Source organism: Myotis brandtii, unplaced genomic scaffold (genome assembly GCF_000412655.1).
Source record: "Myotis brandtii unplaced genomic scaffold, ASM41265v1 scaffold356, whole genome shotgun sequence".
Classification (NCBI taxonomy): Eukaryota; Metazoa; Chordata; class Mammalia; order Chiroptera; family Vespertilionidae; genus Myotis; species Myotis brandtii.
Window position 1 is genome coordinate 1,511,717 of NW_005363687.1, and position 18,870 is coordinate 1,530,586.

General features: G+C 40.0%; 1 protein-coding gene across 1 annotated transcript in view; it reads left to right on the forward strand.

Annotated features, from left to right (window-relative positions):
* NRG3 (neuregulin 3) overlaps positions 1-18,870 on the forward strand; it is a 1,093,034-nt gene that overhangs the window by 48,653 nt on the left and 1,025,511 nt on the right. The window lies entirely within an intron of this gene.

The window sequence follows — 18,870 nt, forward strand, 5'->3', positions numbered from 1 at the left end:
AGTTTTCCTCTTTAAAAATCATCCCTCACCCTGGGGCTGGATTGGCACTTGGCATGCATCGTGTTCTGCCTCTGGGATTATTTGTGATTGCATGACTGGGACTTGCCTTTGGAGAGGGTTCCACATCTCTTGGGTCATTTTCCCTTTGTTAGAGGAAGCAGCCCTCTAAACCCACGGCAATATTTCCATAGCCTCACATTGGACAATTTTGTTTGGTCGTGTTTCTTTTAAAAGCCTTCTTGATCAGATTAACTTGTTTGGGGCTATGTAAGCTTTTCTAGGTATTCTTGGTATATTAGTTACTTAATCTATAAAAGGGAACAAAAATGTACCTACCTCCAAGGCTGTAAGAATTAAATGGATTTTGCAGTTCACTCATAATTGGGAATGACAAAATAGCCAAAACAGTGCTGGGCATATGTTCAATGAATGTTGGCTACCGTTACTGTAGTTACCATCATCATCATCATCATCATCATCATCATCATTTTCATTGAAAAGGAAAATTTTATTTTCCAACAAAAAATAGACCCTGCTCTTCCATACCACATGCAGCCAAATGTTCCTTCTCCAGGTGCTCTCTCATCTCATCCTAAATCACAATTGTCATTTTCACGATGAGCTGACCCTTCATTCATGTGATATTACCAAGGGGACTATCTTAAACAGGGTGGCTGGGGAAGGACTCTTTGAGGAGGCGGCATTTGAGAAAGTTCTGAGGCCAAGACGATGTTGGCAGAAATGCATTCTAGACAGGGAGGACGAGCATGTGCCCAGAGCTTGATGTGGGTTCTGTTTGTCCCGTCTGGAGGGAAGGGCCATGGGGACAGAACAACAGCACACGAGTTCTGAGAGCGAGTCAGACGGAGGTTACAGCAAGTATTTTGACTTCATTCTGTGAGAGATGGAAAACTGCTGGAAATAGCCAAGCTGGGTGTAGTTAGTTATCTTGTGTAGAAAACAGACAATGGAGGGGCAGGAGTGGAAGCCAGGAGACCAGGAAAGCTCTTGCGGTGGCCAGGTGAAAGGTGCATGAGCAGGAACTGGCGCAGGAGCAGAGAAGTGCAGATGAGATGATCTGATTTGAAAGGTATTTTCGAATGGTGTCTACAATAAAGATTACTAAGGAGCGGGGAGGGAGAGAGGCATTAGGGAAAGAGAGAAATCTAGTGTGAATAGCGAGAACTTTCTCAGTTCGTTTCCTTTAAACCGTCCCACTGGAGGAGAAGAGGTTGGTAGTGGGGAAGTGAGTGGTTTGGTGTGGGACTTACTACATTTGAGATTCCTGTTAGACTTCCAATAGGATATGTGTTCCTAGGAGAAGTAGCACCATTTGAAGCATTTTCTAGTTTCCATTTGCTGCCTGTGTCATATCTGACCTATTTTTGGGAGGACATGAATTATTTAGGGAGAACATTAAACATTTAAGCAAAACAAGCAATACATTTGGTTTTAGAATTCTTGCTTGCTTATTTATTCTAAGAATTGCAGAGGACCTGCATCCACTATCTAAAAGGAAACAGTAGCTTCCGATATGCATGCTGATTAGGAGCTCGGAGTTCTATTTTTACCATTTTAAGAGAAAAAAGTAATGCATCATGGTATGTGGTGGTGTCTTCTCTGGCGGAGACTGAAGCAGTGGAAGATGATGGGAATTGCAGGTTATTACGTGCTCAATGATCGAGTCTTGGGAAATAATAGGGGCACATCCCTCACTGATTGGTTAAAATTTAAAAATATATGTGTGTTCTGTTAGTCCATTTATATAGTTATTTTTAAATGTGAGAGAAGTGCTATCTTAATGACATTATGAAACTGAGTATCAACTGGGTAAAAGAAGAGGGGGAGGTTTCTAATAAAACTATTTCTAAAGGAACTGATGTTAAGGAAACGGCTATTTTAAAATATTTTCAGCTGAAAGTACTCAAGATTAACTGGATAACTGTGTAGATGAACTCTTTTTGACTCTAAATGTGGAAGTGAATTGTACACAATTACATCTTGCTCTGCGGAACTAACCTTGACAGTTACTATTTTTTTAATAGTGGAGATCGCAGTTTGTACATTAAAATTACAAATTCCTCAATACTCTTCTTCCAAAGATTTCAGAAGTTAGGGTTTAGAAGTGTCATTTTCAGTATCAGAGATTGATTTGAAAGCTAGGACAACGAGATGACTTTCAAAGAACAAAATGAATAAATATGCCTAATTGTGTTTATCATTAGTTTTGTCTTTACCAGATGCTTTGAAAACACGGGCCCTCTTTAATTTGTTGATGCTTAGATGCAAGATGTAGATTATCTTCATTACCATACTGATCACAGCTCCCCTGATTCCCAAGTGTCCTCCTGATTGCTTGATGAGAATTCTCCCTCAGATTTGCTTTGAGAAGACCTCTCAGTTATTCCAGTTTTATATAGGTATATGGAGTTAATCTTAAGGATATCCCCCTTAGCAGTCGGGTTACTTTCAGTTATGCATTGCTAATATAGAAAACATCTTTCTCAAATGTCATCATGTAATAATACCACCACTGTTATCATAGTGAATATTTCAGTAATTTTATCTCCGGGCCAGGACTACACATTTTTTTTCTGGTAAGACACAATGAGACTTAAATGAGCCAAGTAGTTGGAAGCAAGGTGAGGAATGTTTATACTTTTCATACATCACTTCCTAATATTCAGCAGTAGGTATTCAAAATACTGCATCCGCTTCCCTGATTGGGTGGATTTGGAGGTCTGAGTTCTGGATCTGATTTTGCTAGAAGTTGATTCGCTGACTTTATACGAGTTGTTTCTTCTTTCTAGAGATCATTTCCCAGCTCTGTCTGATTATGGGGTTAAATGAATTATCTTGGATGTCTCTATCATGTCAAACCATCTTTGTTTTTCTTTGTGTGGGAATGGGGAGAAGTGGGCACATTAAGCTCAAACTAGAAGTTCGGGAATGAAAAAGGAGAGACATTAAATCTGTAATCCCAGTAGCAGGGGTCAGACCACTGGTGGTTAAGGCACTTAATGAGTCCATATTGTTCTGTCAGCCACTGACCACTAAAACTAAGCCCCAGTGTTGGCTTGAAAGGATGTTATCCGAGTCATTTTTTTCATCACGATGAGGAGGGAGGTGGTGCTGATGGTGGTGGGAGTGAGGGGGTGATCGAGGTGATGGGAGGAGTAGTAGTTTCCTAGGGCAGCTGTGATACAGTGTCACACACTGGGTGGCTTAAAGCAATAGAAATCTTCTTTCAGGTACTGGAGGCTAGGAGTCTGAGGTCAAGGTCTTGGTGGGTCTATGTCTGAGGCTCTAGAGTGGAATCCTTCCATGCCTCCTCTGGCCGCTGGTGGTTGCCAGCCATCCTTGGCATCCCTTAGCTTGTCGATTCATCACTTCAATCTCTGCCTCTTTCTCCCTTGTGTGTCTTTTTCTGTCTCCAGATTTTCATTTCCTGGTAAGGACACTGATCATATTGGATTTAGGGCCCACCTTCCTCCAGTCAATATGCCCTCATCTTGATTATATCTGCAAAGATGCAAATAAAGTCACATTCCTGGGTTTCAAGTACACATGTTTTTTTTTTGTGGGGAACACTGTTCAACCCAGTACATGGGTTGTGGTAATGGTGATAGTGGGGGTGAGACGATGACGGTGGTCACAGTGATGGTGTAGTAAGGCTGTGATGGTGGTGAGAATGTGGGGGTAAGGCTAAAGCCAGATGACCATCTGAAATAGGTTTTTTTGGTTGTTTCACTGTAGGCAAGTACTTCCTAGCACATTCCCACGACCAGGGTGAACTGGAGAGGGTCTGGTTCCTTATACTCTCTTGAAGCCTTCCATCTGCCTTGAGATGAGGCAATTTCCAGCTTACTGTCATAGTAAGGAGAGATTAGCCACTCAGGTATGATTAGCACAGTTGTTTTCAACTATGAAAGTTAAAAGAATGCAAGTACTAGAAATGGGGGGGGGGGATAAAAAGATTAATAGATTTAACACAAAGTAAGCAAGAGAAAAGTATAAGCTATCCTGACCGCATCCCCAAGGAATGCCGCATCTCTACTGCAGGTCCCCATTCACTGATCACTGCTCAGGGTGGGTGGGCGGTTGCCAAGCTCACTCCCACACAGGCTCACAAGGCAGAGTTCTCCCACATTCAGAGGATGAGGCTCTGGCTCCCTCACCCAGAGATTGTTCAGTGTTTTACCTGCTCCATTTGAGTTCTTTAGCCCAGGCTTTCATCCCACAGGATATGCACTCAGCTGTAGCAAAAATGCTCATTGCACATTGATCCAAATTTGGCTCCAAACCTGTGAACAGTTCTTGGCACACGAGTTACTACAGAGTAATGAAGAATAGCCTGTTGGCAATGTCTTAAAGGTTCTTTGAGAAGTGAGGGGAGGGAGAAGTTAGTTGTATCCACATGACACCAATTCAGACTCTTCTCTCTCTAGGAATAAAGGCAGGGTTTGAGTCTACAAAGCAATTTCAGTTTTTCTTCGAGAACAGTAATATTTAAATGTGAGCCACACCGCTTCTAATCAAAATACAAAATAGATTTATTTTCTTGTGATGAGAACTTTCAAGAGCTAATCTCTTAGCAATCTTTAAACATGTAACACAGGATTATTAACTGTCGTCATCATGCTGTACATTACATCTCAGGACTTACTTACTTTATAACTGGAAGTATGTTCCTTTTGATCACCTTCAGCCATGTTGCCTAGTCCCAACCCCCTCCCTGGCAACCACCAATCTCATCTTTTATCTATGAATGTGGTTTTTTGTTTGTTTCATTTTATTGTTAGATTCCACATGAATGTCATCTTATGGTATTTTGTCTTTCTCTGTCCCATATTTCACTTAGCATAATGCCCTCAAGGTCTACCCACACATTCTATATCTACATCAACTCTCTATCTCTATCTCTATCTCTATCTCTATCTCTATCTCTATCTCTATCTCTCTATCTATCTCTATCTCTATCTCTATCTCTATCTCTATCTCTATCTCTATCTCTATCTCTATCTCTATCTCTATCTCTATCTCTATCTCTATCTCTATCTCTATCTCTATCTCTATCTCTATCTCTATCTCTATCTCTATCTCTATCTCTATCTCTATCTCTATCTCTATTTCTATCTCTCTACCTCTACCTCTCTCTATCTCTATCTCTATCTCTATCTCTATATATATATATCACATTTTCTTTATCCATCCACCCATCTATTGATGGCCATTTAGATTGCTTCCATGTCTTAGCCATTGTAAATGATGCTGCGGCAATGAAGGTGGAGGTGCATATATCTTTTTGCATTAGTGTTTCATGTCTTTTTCTTAGTTCTTATAAAATTTTTACATGGTCTGTCCTTGCATTGTTCAGTGGACCCAAAATTGTATTTGTTTTTTCATGCTCAGAAATGTATGTTGTAAGCATGATCTTTGCAATGTATGTCATTAAAAAGCCCCCTTTCTGGAATTTTACAAAATATCTAAATGGCTTTTCAGGTGAGTAAATGAATACTTGTCTGCCCTGATAGCTTTCTTCATTAGCATTTTTAGTGTCAAAACCTCACTCTAAAATCCTGAAGGAGAGGACATTTGATGGTTGTGGCAGGCGATAACCTATGGGTCACCCACTCTTTCCCACCCCATAATCTGCTCCGCTTGCTGTTTACCTACTGGACACCAAGTGAAATAGACTATATGTTCTCCAGCTCTAGCTTTCAATGAAGGGCAAAAAACCCACCAAAACACAGAGCGAGCAGGTATTTGGAAAAGGCCAGCAAAGCAAATCCCTTCAACTGTGGTAACTTGAAAGTAGCCCTTGCAGCCTGGAGTCCTGAGTACTCTATGATTTTCAAAGAAAAAGCACTTCAGATTATTGGGTCAACACTAATTTTTAACCTCAATTAAATAACATGTATTAAACATAGCCTGTGGAAAACCATAAAATGTTCCACTTTGAGTATTTTTTAAATATAGTGATAATAGTTCTCAGACCAAAATACAAACCCCCAGTGTTGCCTGTTGGTCTGAGAAGCATGCACGCCCTGCCCTGGGTGGCACTGAGCTGCACCACTGTGGGCATGAATGCTGCACATGCTCGAGTCTCTGGGAAGTGAGAGCTGCTGAACATGATTATTTTGATAAACACCTTCTTAAAATGAGTTACATTTTCCCCTAACATTTATACTTCAAGCAAAGCCAGGTCGATCAGTGGAATTTATCCTTAGAATGAATGTAAATTTGTGCCATTTGATCAACATTATTATGATAAGCCGTTTCTTTCCCATTGATTTGATTGATGCCATTGTGTTGTTTAGGGGCTTCACTGCCTCGACTACATCAGCCAAGCCTCCCTTTGGCATTTGACTAAAAGTTGTTAAGCATGTCAGTTATGGAAGTGGAGAATTCATTTCTTTTTGAGCTAAGAATGAATATTTAAATGGGCTTTTCAGGTAAAGCACTACACAGATATGTAAAGCCTGCTGCTGCGCATGTCATGGGAGTGCACGGAACTATTCCTGCCCCCCCTCAGTGCTCAGGAATGAGTCCCCCAGGACACCTCCGCTTTCCTCAGCTGTGGCCAAGAGACACTATTACAACAATGGAAATGGCCTCCCTATGGAATCGTGCTTTTGAGGGTTGGGCGGGGTGAGGTTGGGTGTGGCAGGGTCTCCTTTGCTGCTCTTATGGGGGGTGTTGGTTTTTGTGTGTGTTTCATGCCCTTGCATAGAGTGGCTTTTTCTGGGATGAGATTATCAGGTGGGACGTTTCCTCCTCAGCTACTAACTGTTGCTCCCATTGTTAAAGCCATTCCTTTCACTTCCCCCGACCCCCTCCCCTGACCTCTGGAGAAGCTCCTGTACAGGGCAAAGGCAACACAGTGGTCCCTGAAGTACTCGCCATGACATTGGATACCCATTTTAGGGAGAACCTAAGCAACTGCTCAAGGAAACATGTTTTCTTGAAAACAACAACAACAACAACAAAAAAACAATCCAAATGTTTGTTATTGCTTATTTTGGAATTGCCATTATGCTTTTGAAATGTACTGTGAGAATAATGTATGTTAATTACCAAGGATTGGAAAATACAGGTAAATAAAACATAAGAAAAATCTCCAAAATCTTATTCACCAGGAAAAAAAAATCATTATTAAAATCTCAGGATAATGCTTTCCAGATACTTTTCTTTTTCTCAGTTTTTCCTTGTTCTTTTTGTATTTTCTTGCAGGGTTTGGACGGGGTATATGAATATGTGAGTGTATTTGGGTGCATGCCAGTGTCTTTATACATGCAGAGTATTACTTGGCGCTGACTGCTCTGAAACCTACTTCATTCATGTTTTATGGGGAGGGGGAGCAGAGTGCTATTAGAGAGCATGTACTAGAATGGATGATCATGGAAATGCTTTTTGATGAGTGAGGCTTATGAATGTGGAGAAGAATATTGCAGATAGGGATAATCAAAGGTGAGAAGGGTTTTGTGTGGGGAGCAACCTCAGCTTACTCTTACATCCGAAGGACCATGGGATGAAGCACAGAGGAACCTGGGAGGACAAGATACAAGTTTGGCAGGGATCCAGTCAACCAGGTGCCTTCCAGGCCAGGCTCCTTGAACTTGATGCATTGTTACTCTCTTCCCCTGGTCAATATTGTGGTGTTAAGAGCCTGGTCATGGGAGTCAGATAAATCTGTAGTCCAGCTAATTAATGTATTCAAGTCTTAATTCCCAAATCTTTAAAACAAAGGTGCTTATAGGCACTGCCTGATGGGGTCTTTGGGAGGGGAAGTCCGATAAAAGTGGACAAAGCAGTCAAGAGCCTGGCACCATCCTGAATCCGTTTATGACTGGGTTTATTCCGGGTACTCGGAGAGAACCACCAAGGGCTTGATCAGGAAAGGTGATTTAGCAGAAGCTATTATGGAGCTTCAGGTGATGAAGCAGTGGAATGAAGCCTGCAGCTGTCTTCCTCACTCCTTTGGAATAATGATCCAGGGCGCTCCCTCCTCCAGTGTCCTCATGCAAGCCAAGTTCAATTAGTAGCTTTTAAGATATTAAGGGCAGAACCGTGGCTGATCCAAGTCCTCGTCTAGCACCTTGCTCAGCACTTTAGAAGTAATAGATGGTCACTGAGTCCATTTGGAATGCATGATAAGCAAGCAAGGCCTCCATGAACTTCATCCTTTCCTTTTCCAGGAAGGAGACCACATTTTTACTCTGTGTATGTAGAAAAATTGAAACAGGCTTTAAACATATTTAAAGTATATTGTACCTTTAAAAAGGAGATTGAAAATGTATAAGATTATATGACTCCATGAAAAACATCCAGCCAGAACAGCTGTGGCTCATGTGCCAAGACTTTCTAAGGTGGCATCGCAACCACTGTTCCCTCCTTCTCAGTGCAACATGGACGACTAAAAATATGGAAGGTCACCTCTGCATATATGTCAGTAATGGAAATTTCCTCTGGTTTGTGAAATTATAATTATTTAAATATTGCTTATATTTTTATGATGAACATGTGTTACTTTTATAATGAGAAAAATAAATAAAATGATCAATAAATAATAGCCATTAATTTTTTTCCACACAACTCTTGATGCAACTGCAAATTCATATATTGCATTTCCAACCCCTAGGACGAGGCCCACACGTTATTTTAGAATTTAAAAAAAAAAATCAAATCCACTGAGTCTTTCAGATATTGAAGTCTCAACACAGAAGTGGGTATCTGAGGGGATCGTTTAAAAATATGCAAATTGCTCTCAAGAGACTTGAATTTTGCTTCTTGCTTTAGTCCTTTACTCGGTATAAATTCTTGGGTCTCGTCATTTGTGAAACTGGGAAAACAATGCCTCCCGCAGGTAATTTTTAGGTTATATCTGATGGTTCAAATTAGATATGAATGTACTTTAAGCTCTTAACACAAACACCAGCTGCTGTTTTCTGTTACGATTTGTTATTGTAGTATCCTGTGAAGGCCGCAGGCTTTATTTTTTTCTAAGATCACTTGGGCAAATATTTTATGCTGGGATACTATATCATTTATTAAAACAGTTTATTCTTCATTAATAGCCTATTCTCTTTGGAAATTAGATATTAAAATATGTGGTTTTGGGGATTGCACTGGGATATGAGCTACACTGCTCCCCTCTAAAGAAATCTTTCTCATATTTTAAGCATCAGTCCGATCTGGAGATCTTTGCTTTTCCATCTTCAAATGAGCAGGTGCCCAGTCCAGGTTAGACTGTACCTGATGCTCAGTCCTGATCTAGGAGGGGTTTCTCTGCTTATGGTTGGTCAGCTGGCTTGGAGAGGCTGCATTTTTGACCATACAAAATTACAGAAAAATATGGGTCATAGGCGACTGTAAAGGAAATGAAATAGGTGTTGAACAGTTAGGAATTTCTTTCTTTCAAGTTTTTTGAAATGGGTCAACCATCCTCTAGATATCTCTTAATTTTATCTCTTCACCAAAATCCACAACATCAAATAATGTTTGAAAATTCCTTTGGTGCTCAACTATGGAAATGCTGTGAATCCGGGAGTAGTAAGGAGCTACTTGACACTGTTAAAATGGACTGTTGGGTTCTCTCACCGGTCAATGAGTCAGGGAGACTACTGCATTAGCTACCGGCTGGAAACCCCCCTCCCCAGTCCTGTGACCCCTGGGATTTGTCCAGTGCCTCTGTGAGTCTCCTGAGTGCCTCCCCCATGAGAGAGCACATTTATTCCTTCTGCCTGCCCGGGAGACTGGACAGATCTGTGGTAGTTGCTCTGTGCTCTGGACATCTGGGCAACCAGAGGAGATGTGAGATTCCAGGAAGTGCCTATTCTCGCTCTCAGGCCTGTGTGTCTCCATTAGGATGAGAGACTCCCTCAGCTCAGCGCTGCCCAGTAGGCGTATGTGAGCCACACGTGTGACTCAAGGTTTTCCGGGAGCCATGTTACAAAAGTAAAAGGGAACAGGGCGAACTCAACTTTAATGGTATATCTGATATAACTCAATGTAGCTAAAATAATATTTCAACATGTAATCAATACAAAAATTATGAATGGACTATTTTACATTTATTTTGTGTACTGAGTATTCAAAATCTGGTGTGTAATTTACACTTATAGCACATCTCAGATCACATGAGTCATATTTCAAGTGCTCATTAGCCACATGTGGACTGGTGGCTACCATATTGGACAGCATGGGTCTAGTACAGTGATTCCCAAAGTGGACGCTACCGCCCCCTGGTGGGCGCTGCAGCGATCCAGGGTGGGCGGTGATGGCCACAGGTGCATTTGTTTTAACTTTTTTTGTATTACCTTTCTATTCTGAGTTCAATAAATAGTTTCATAATTTCAAACTTCAATGTTTCTAATTTACACCTTTATTTTATGAAAAAGGTAGAAACATTAATACATATATCTTTCTGTTTAATTGCTATTAAAATTAAAAAAAATTAATTTCCAGGGGGCACTGAGTAATATTTTTTCTGGAAAGGGGGCGGTAGGCCAAATAAGTTTGGGAACCACTGGTCTAGTATATTCCTTACCAACCTGGCGCATAGGGGAAAGTGCCAATTCCCTGTAACAGCTTTTTACTCTCAGTAAATAATTATCAGGCATCTGATATTTGTATAATTTACCATGTTGTGGTTATGTGACCATAGAACTTAAATTTCAGTTAATGAATTAAAGTATAAAAAAGATAAGCAATATAAATAAAATGAAGTTTCTGTATATCTGTTACTTGCTGAATCAGATGGATATGAGTGTTCAAAAACTTGAAGGGTAGCTTGGGATCACCCCAGTTGAAATCATAGGCTATGTGAAATAGAAGACACTGGCTTTGGGGATCTCTGGGTAGCATCACAAAGCATTAGTCATTTTCCAAAAGCATTGAAATCAAGGTAGAGTATGAACCTATGGGACTTCCCTTGAAGAGAAAGAGTGTATGATTTAGATGCTAGACAGAAAACTAATATGTGGACTGAAGTCAGCCATGAGCACAAACTCTAGTACAGGGGCAGGCGTTGCCATTGACCGGTGTCAGTTTGGATTTGAGGAAGGCAGACTAGCAATGTGTCATCATAATACTGTCTTTACCAAGTGTTTACCTGTGTCAGTCAACATTCTAAGTTTTATGTACTTTAAAAAATTTTATATACATCGTTGAACGTATTATAGATGTCCCCCTTTTTCCCCGGTGATCCCCTTTACCCCATACCCACCCCACATCCCCAGGCCTACCGTACTATTGTCTGTGTCCATGGGTTATGCATATCTGCATATAAGTTCTTTGGTAAATCTCTCCCCACCCGCTTCCCTCTGAGATTTATAGGTCTGTTCCATGCTCCAGGTCTCTGGGTCTATTTTGTTCTTCAGTTTATTTTGTTCATTATATCCCACATATGAATGAGATCATGTGGAACTTGTCTTTCTCTGGCTGGCTAATTTTGCTTAACTTAATACTCTCCAGGTCCACACATGCTGTCTCAAATTGTAAGAGATTTTTTACAGCTGCATAGTATTCCACAGTGTAAATGTACCACGTCTGGTTATCCATTCATCTATTGGTATGCACTTGGGCTGTTTCCAGATCTTACCTATTGTAAATGGTGCTGCTATGAACATAGCGATGCATATATTCTTTTGATTGGTGTTTCAGGATTCTTAGTATATATTCCTGGAAGTGGGATCACTGGGTAAAATGGCAGTTCCATCTTTAATTTTTGAGGAAACTCCATACTGTTTTCCATAATGACTGCACCAGTCTGCATTCCCACCAGCAGTGTACTAGGGTATTCTTTTCTCCACGTCCTCACCAGCACTTTTAATTTGTTGATTTGTTGACAAAATATCACCGAGTAGGCACTATTATTCCATTTAATGGATGAGGAAATAGAAATACAGAAATTTTAAGAAATGGGCCCAAGACTGCATGGACATTAAGTGGTGAAATCAATACTTTGTCCCATTTCTATCCAAAGCTAAAACTTACGTTTTCAGGCTACATTGTTCTCCAGATTAGACAATCTTCAGATTGTATTTTGAGCCATTAGTACCAGGGCTCAAAACACAAATAACTAGTCACAGATTATAAACACGTACCTGGATTAATGGAGAAGATTGATTATATATTGTCTGATTTTAGCCAGGTTAAATTGAAATTAAATTATTAAGTGCACTTACATCATTTAACTTATTCAAGAACCTATTTAGATGCTACTTTATATAAAGAGTCCTACTTCAAACCCTTCATTTGGAATTCTTGTCTTCTTCCTCTGATCTCCCTAAACAATTTACACATCTCATGGTGCATAATAACCTTCTCCTTTGATTGTAGTTATAGACAAACATGTTTTATCTGGCTTTCCTCTCCAGCCCCTACATGTGCCTTGTATAAAGGAGCTGCTCAAATATGTGTCAAGTGGATGAGCTAAATGGCTAGATGGACAGACAGATAAATGAATGATGAAATTAATAAATGAATCAAAATAACAAATGAATAAATGAATATATTTTGCCTCCTTCAAAATAAGAGAACTGTTTCGTATAAATTATTGTCAAAGTAAATTTGGGGTAAAACCATTTGATTATGATGACAGTGTGCAATAACTGTTGTAAAGGGTGGGCTGATTTTTAGTACTCAAAGAGTCATATACCTAAAGCATTAAAGATTCATAGTATTGCCCTAACCGGTTTGGCTCAGTGGATAGAGTGTCAGCCTGCGGACTCAAGGGTCCTAGGTTCGATTCCGGTCAAGGGCATGTACCTTGGTTGCGGGCACATCCCCAGTAGGGAGTGTGCAGGAGGCAGCTGATCAATGTTTCTCTCTCATTGATGTTTCTAACTCTCCCTCTCCCTTCCTCTCTGTAAAAGATCAATAAAATAAAAAAAAAAGATTCATAGTATGCATGCAATGGTTATTATCTACCACATAAGGTAGTTCTCCTTCAGTTTCACAGTGCGGCTTCACACATTGTAGAAAACATCTTTTCCCATGACCCCTTCCAAGCTGTACCTTGTCAGGGATAAGACCAGGAGCTTAGGATATTGCAGAAATCACTGTGAGCTTTCAGCAGGAAAACCAGTTTTCATAGCCAGTTGTTTTCAGGGGACATGGGCACTGTTAATCTTTTCCACACGGTTTAGAGAAAAGTTGTGCAGTGATAATGTTCAGCCCAATGGAAGACCTTGGGTTGATCTTGAAGGAGAACTTTTACTGGAATGTCCATTATCTTTGTTCTCCAAATGCATATGCCATACTCAGGAATCAGAATGGAGCTGTGGCTTGAGTGGAAAAGAAATAGTTCTATCATATTCAAATGTACTTTATACATCATTGTAATGTTTACAGAGTGGTTGTGTAAAAGTGTGGCCCAGCAGTCCCTGCTGCTGAAAATGGGTGGGTTCGTTCATTCATTCATCCATTCATAGGCTATCTATCTATCTATCTATCTATCTATCATCTATGTATGTATGAATGTATGTATGTATGTATGAATCTATCTATCTATCTATCTATCTATCTATCTATCTATCTATCATCTATCTATCTATCATCATCTAATTTTCCCTTATTCTCTTTCAGAAAAGATTTAGGCTGACCCTTACATTGTTGTATTTGGAATGTTTCTTTATAGATCAAGAGCTAGAGTTTCCCAGTGAATTGGTTTAAAGAACAGCAGTCTTCTGATTCAGAAGTGAACTCAGTTATGATAGAGCTCTTGTTTTTTTTTTTTATAGTATATGGACAAAGTGAAACACAAATATAAATTTGTGACAGCATTTTGGATTTCTCACATAAGGCAGTCCTATTTTTGATTATGCAGGACCATTTTTTTTCTGTTACCCTATATTTTCTGGATTTTTGGTTTGTAAATGATATTTTATATGCTCTGAGTTAGCAGTTAGTAATGAAGCATAAAGATAACCTATTTGTGGCATGTATTTCTTTTCATTGATATCATTAAAAATTATTTTAGTTTTTTGTTGTGTGGTGTTTTTAAAAATCTTTATTGTTGAGAGTATTACAGATGGCCCCCATTTCCCCTCATTGCCCTCCCTCCACCTGGTTCTCACTCTGACCCCAGCCTTCTGTTGAGAAATCAGCTGACAATCATATAGGTGCTCCCTGTAAGAAACTAATTGCTTTTCTCTTGCTGCTTTTAAGATCCTTTGTTTGTCTTTAACCCTTGGCATTTTAATTGTGATGTGTCTGGGTGTGGGCCTCTTTGTATTCCTCTTGTTTTAGACTCTCTGCAATTCCTGGACTTGTAAGTCTATTTCTTTCACCAGGTAGGGGAAATTTTCTGTTATTATTTTTCAAATGAGTTTTCAATATCTTGCCCTCTGTCTTCTCCTTCTGGCACCCTCATAATGCAAAAGTTGTTTTGTTGGAAGTTGTCCCAGAGGCTCCTTATAATAACTATCTTCATATTTTTGGTTTCTTTTTTATTTTACTCTTCTGATTGCGTGTTTTTTGCTTCCTCATTTTTCAAATTGTTGATTTGATTATCAGAATCCTCTATTCTACTGTTGGATCCCTGTAAATTATTCTTTATTCAGTTAGTGTATACTTAATTCCTGACTGGTCCTTTTCCATGTCTTTGACATTCTCAATAAGAGAATGAAAGTCCCACTAAGTCCCTGGATGCTCTCATTAATTCCCTTGAAGCTCTTATTAAGTCTCTTTAAGCTCTCAAGATCCTTAAGTAACCTTATAGCCATTGTTTTGAACTCTGTATCCAGTAGTTTGCTTGCTTCCATTTTTTTTCATTTGTAACATGTCTCTCTGTCTCCCTATTTTGGCTGCTTCCCTGTGTTTGTTTCTATGTATTAGGTAGAGCTGTTATGTCCCCTGGAATTGATAGAGTGGCCTTGTGTATTAGGTGTCCTGTAGGGCCCAGTGGCTCAGTCTCCCCAGTCACCTGAGCTGGGGGCACTCTAGGTGGGCCACATGTGGGTTGTGTGCCAATATCTTGTCTAGTTGAGTCTTGATTGCTGTTGGCATCACTAGGAGAAATTGACATCCAGGCCAATTGGCTGTGAGGACCAGCTGCAAATACAGTAGAAGAGTTGCTGTGCAGGAAACCACTCCTATGGGGCAGGGCTTGCTTCAGTAGGGCTTTGTTGCTCACTGAGTCTGATCCTTGAGTGTGTTGCTTCTGGATGTAGAGTTGTAATCTCGTATGGTCTGAAGCTGTCCACTGGCTGCACTGGCTCTGGGGCCTCCTGAGAGTGCGAAGTCAGCCATTGCAGATGGCTATTGCTTATATTGGGCTAGGAAGTGCCCAGATTAGTCCCAGCTGTGAAGCAAGGCAGGCTGGTGCTAGTGTGGGGTCTTGGGCCTTTTATTGATAGGTTTGGGACACAGTGACTCCAGCTGCTGCTTGTTTCAGAGATTTTAGCAAAGTGTGAAGCCTAATACAGGACAGGCCATTCATATGGAAAAGCAATTGCAAACACCTTAGATGGGGCTGCAAATATGATGTGGTGGGGTCTCAGGGAATTACCAGTGCAGAGTGAACAGTGTGGCCCATGCTGATGGAAATTCAGATATGGCTGCCAGTCAGCTCTGCCATGTGGGAGGTTATTTTAAATTCAATCAAAGGAAGAGTCTTAAGGCTAACAAGGACTTGCTAATAGAGTTGTGTTCTTTTATTTTACTAATTAAGTGCCATTATTTTTCCTTGCATTTTACCTGCTGCTAATGGTTTCCTTGATTTTGCTCATGCTTCTGTATTTCTCACACAGCATCTAACTGACTAAAAGCAGTGAATGGAGTCATTGCCTTTTCCTGTCAAGCAAGTTGTGGAATGCATCTGGTACTTAACAACCCATTGCTTTTTCATTTATTTTATCCCATTAACTATTACTACATCATAACAAAAAATGCTGTTTTGATTCAATTATAGGATAGGCCTCCCATTCCCATGGTATTTTGAGGCTGTAAATGTGAGAACTAATTTACTCTTCATTGAATAGCTATTTATTGAATCCATGTTTGGCTCAGCGGAGAATTTTTATGGGAGGGACTTGGCCTAGAGCTTCATATATAAGGGGTTATGGCACTTACTAAGCTATGGAGTGGGTCACAGGACTGAGAAAAGTGTTGAGTCAGCAATAGATGTGAGGATGTGTGGGAGCTTTGAAAGCCAGATGGACTTTAGCTCTAAAACCAGGTGTTGATACTGGATCTGCCCCTTAAACCTCTTTGATTTTATCAAATTTGTGAAGGCAGTGGTACCACTTACTTTGAAGGCTCATCAGGACTGGCATTAACATATGAGGTAAGTAGCACATATTAGGAATTCTTAAGTAATGTGGGCTGGTGTTATTATTGTCATCATCATCATCATATAGGACTTGTTGCTTCTAATAACTTCACTATAGTTGGGGAAAGTAAGGTAGTATGGTAATATGTGTTGTATTAAAGAAGGGGTGGTACAGCTGGTGTAGCTCAGTGGTTGAGCATTGACCTATGAATCAGATAATGGTTCGATTCAAGGTCAGGTCACATGCCTGGTTTGTGGGCTCAGTCCCAAGTAGGTGGTGTGCAGGAGGCAGCCAGCCAGTGATTCTCTCTCATTGATGTTTCTATCTCTCTCTCCCTCTCTCTTCCTTTCTAAAATCAATAAAAATAAGGGGGTGGGCCCAGCCAGTGTGGTTCAGTGGTTGATCATTGACCCATGAACCAAGAGGTCACCAGTTTGATTCCCAGTCAGGGCACATGTCCCAGTTGTGGCCATTATGTTTCTCTCTCATTGATATTTCTATTTCCCTATCTCTCTTCTTTTCTCTCTCTCTCAAATCAATAAAGACATATTTAAAAAGATGGGGTGGGATTCTTATGCAGTATTAGTTTCATTGCCAGCGTAGATTTGGTGAATGATCAACATCTCTACCTCTTAATGGAGGGAAGCTGATGTTGAAAACTGGGAAGAGTTTAGGGCACCAGAACCAAGGCAACTGAAAGACTTAGGAGCCAGGCAAAGTGTGACTCACAAGAACATCCAGAGGTGCCCCACAGATTCCGTCTGAGGGGCAGTGTTGGGAGAAGACAGAGGCAGCCAGGGCTGGGCACAACCATTCAGGGCAACGTGCAGGAAACTGTTTCACTCCCCACAGGGCCTTCTTTAGAGGTTTCCTTCTTGATTTGCTTTTCTTTTACCACCACTGCTGGCCACAATAGACAAAGACAGGACTGTGTAAAAAATCAAATATCAATAAAAATAACATTGTAAGACACGCCTCAAGGCAGAAGGAATATCAAGCTCCAGAAGTTGGTGGAATTGAAGAACCTGAGGCATAGAGGATGCTGCTGTCAGAAAGGCCCTTTGACTCTGCTTCTGTAGAGTTGGGCAGTGTATTCTGGGAGAAAGGAGAGCTGTGAGAGCTGAGATCTTACTTATCACCTGCATCGCCTGCCACTGCTTGGTCAGACTGGAAATCTTGTCACTCCCCCAACCCTGGCACCCCCGACCAGAAAGAAAAGGGGGAGAGAGGCTCACTCTGGTTGACTTAATTTCTGAAGAATGCTCTGCTGCTTGTCACCCCCATCTACCTCCTTCCATGTGGTGTACACACCCCAGTCCTGTTCCTCCAAACCACGGATCACTGGGCACCCGGTTTAATAAACATTCTAATCCATTTTTTACAATAAATATTTTGTGGCATTTATTTGTTATGAACTTTTAGTTTTCAAAATTTTCTCCCCTCAAACACATGCATATCAAATCCAGAAAATTTTGAAACAAAGTGAAATTCAAAGAATCTGCAATTATGCCAACCCCCAAATGCTAACTGCAATGATTATTTTTACATGTAATTCCAAATTTACAATATTATGAGTAATATTGTGACATCAGTAAGAAGACATTCATTATAATTTATAAAACAGGGGATCATTTATTTTTAGTCTGTTTTATCCACTAGGGATTTTATGAACATCTTTTCTTCTCACATATATTTTAATAACACCCCTTTTTCAAGGATAATTTTAGGAGTATACCAGTATATTTTGTGGTTAAATGGCAGTCACATTTTTCACCTTTTTGATATGCATTGTCAGGTTGCCTTGAGAATATTTGTATCAATTTATGTCAAATGGGAATATATGAAAGTGTTCCTTCTTGGACCCCTAGCTAACAAGGAGACATAAAAAAATAAAATAAAAATAAAAACATTGCTACTTAGATGGAGGAAAATGGAATTTTATTTATCATGCTAATTCCCCAACTTAATTACTAATGTTTTAATTTTTTCATTTGTTTGTCTTTTCTATTATTTATATATATTTTCTTAATTGTAATTTGTTACTCATAAATACCCATATTGTTTTGAAAGTATTTCTTACTTGATTTGATACATTCAGTATGATATATGTTAATAAATATTTTAATATATTAAGAATAATAACTCCATCTCTGCCACATACCTATTTTTGGTTCAGATACTCTTTCTTTTAATGTTTAGATTTTTTCCCTTGTTCAGTATTTTAGTCTTTTTTTCCTGTGCAGTTTATGGCTTCCTAACAGAGACGTCTCCCACTCCCTAATTACTCAAATATCAATCTGTATTTTTGCCTGGTATGTTTATGATTTCATTTTTTACATTTAAGTTCTAATGTTTGTCAAATTACTTTTGATGAGAATAAAGAATCCAGTGTACAATTTTGACTGTTTATAAATATCTAGTCTGTTTTATTGTTATGCTAGAGGCCCGATGCACAAAATTCATGCATGGGTAGGATCCCTATGCCTGGCCGGTGATCGGGGCCAATCTGTGGGGCAACCTGTGGGGCGATTGGAGGGTTGCACTGGCCCACTCACTGGCTGGTCCTGGCCACCAATTGCCCCGCCGCCGCTGC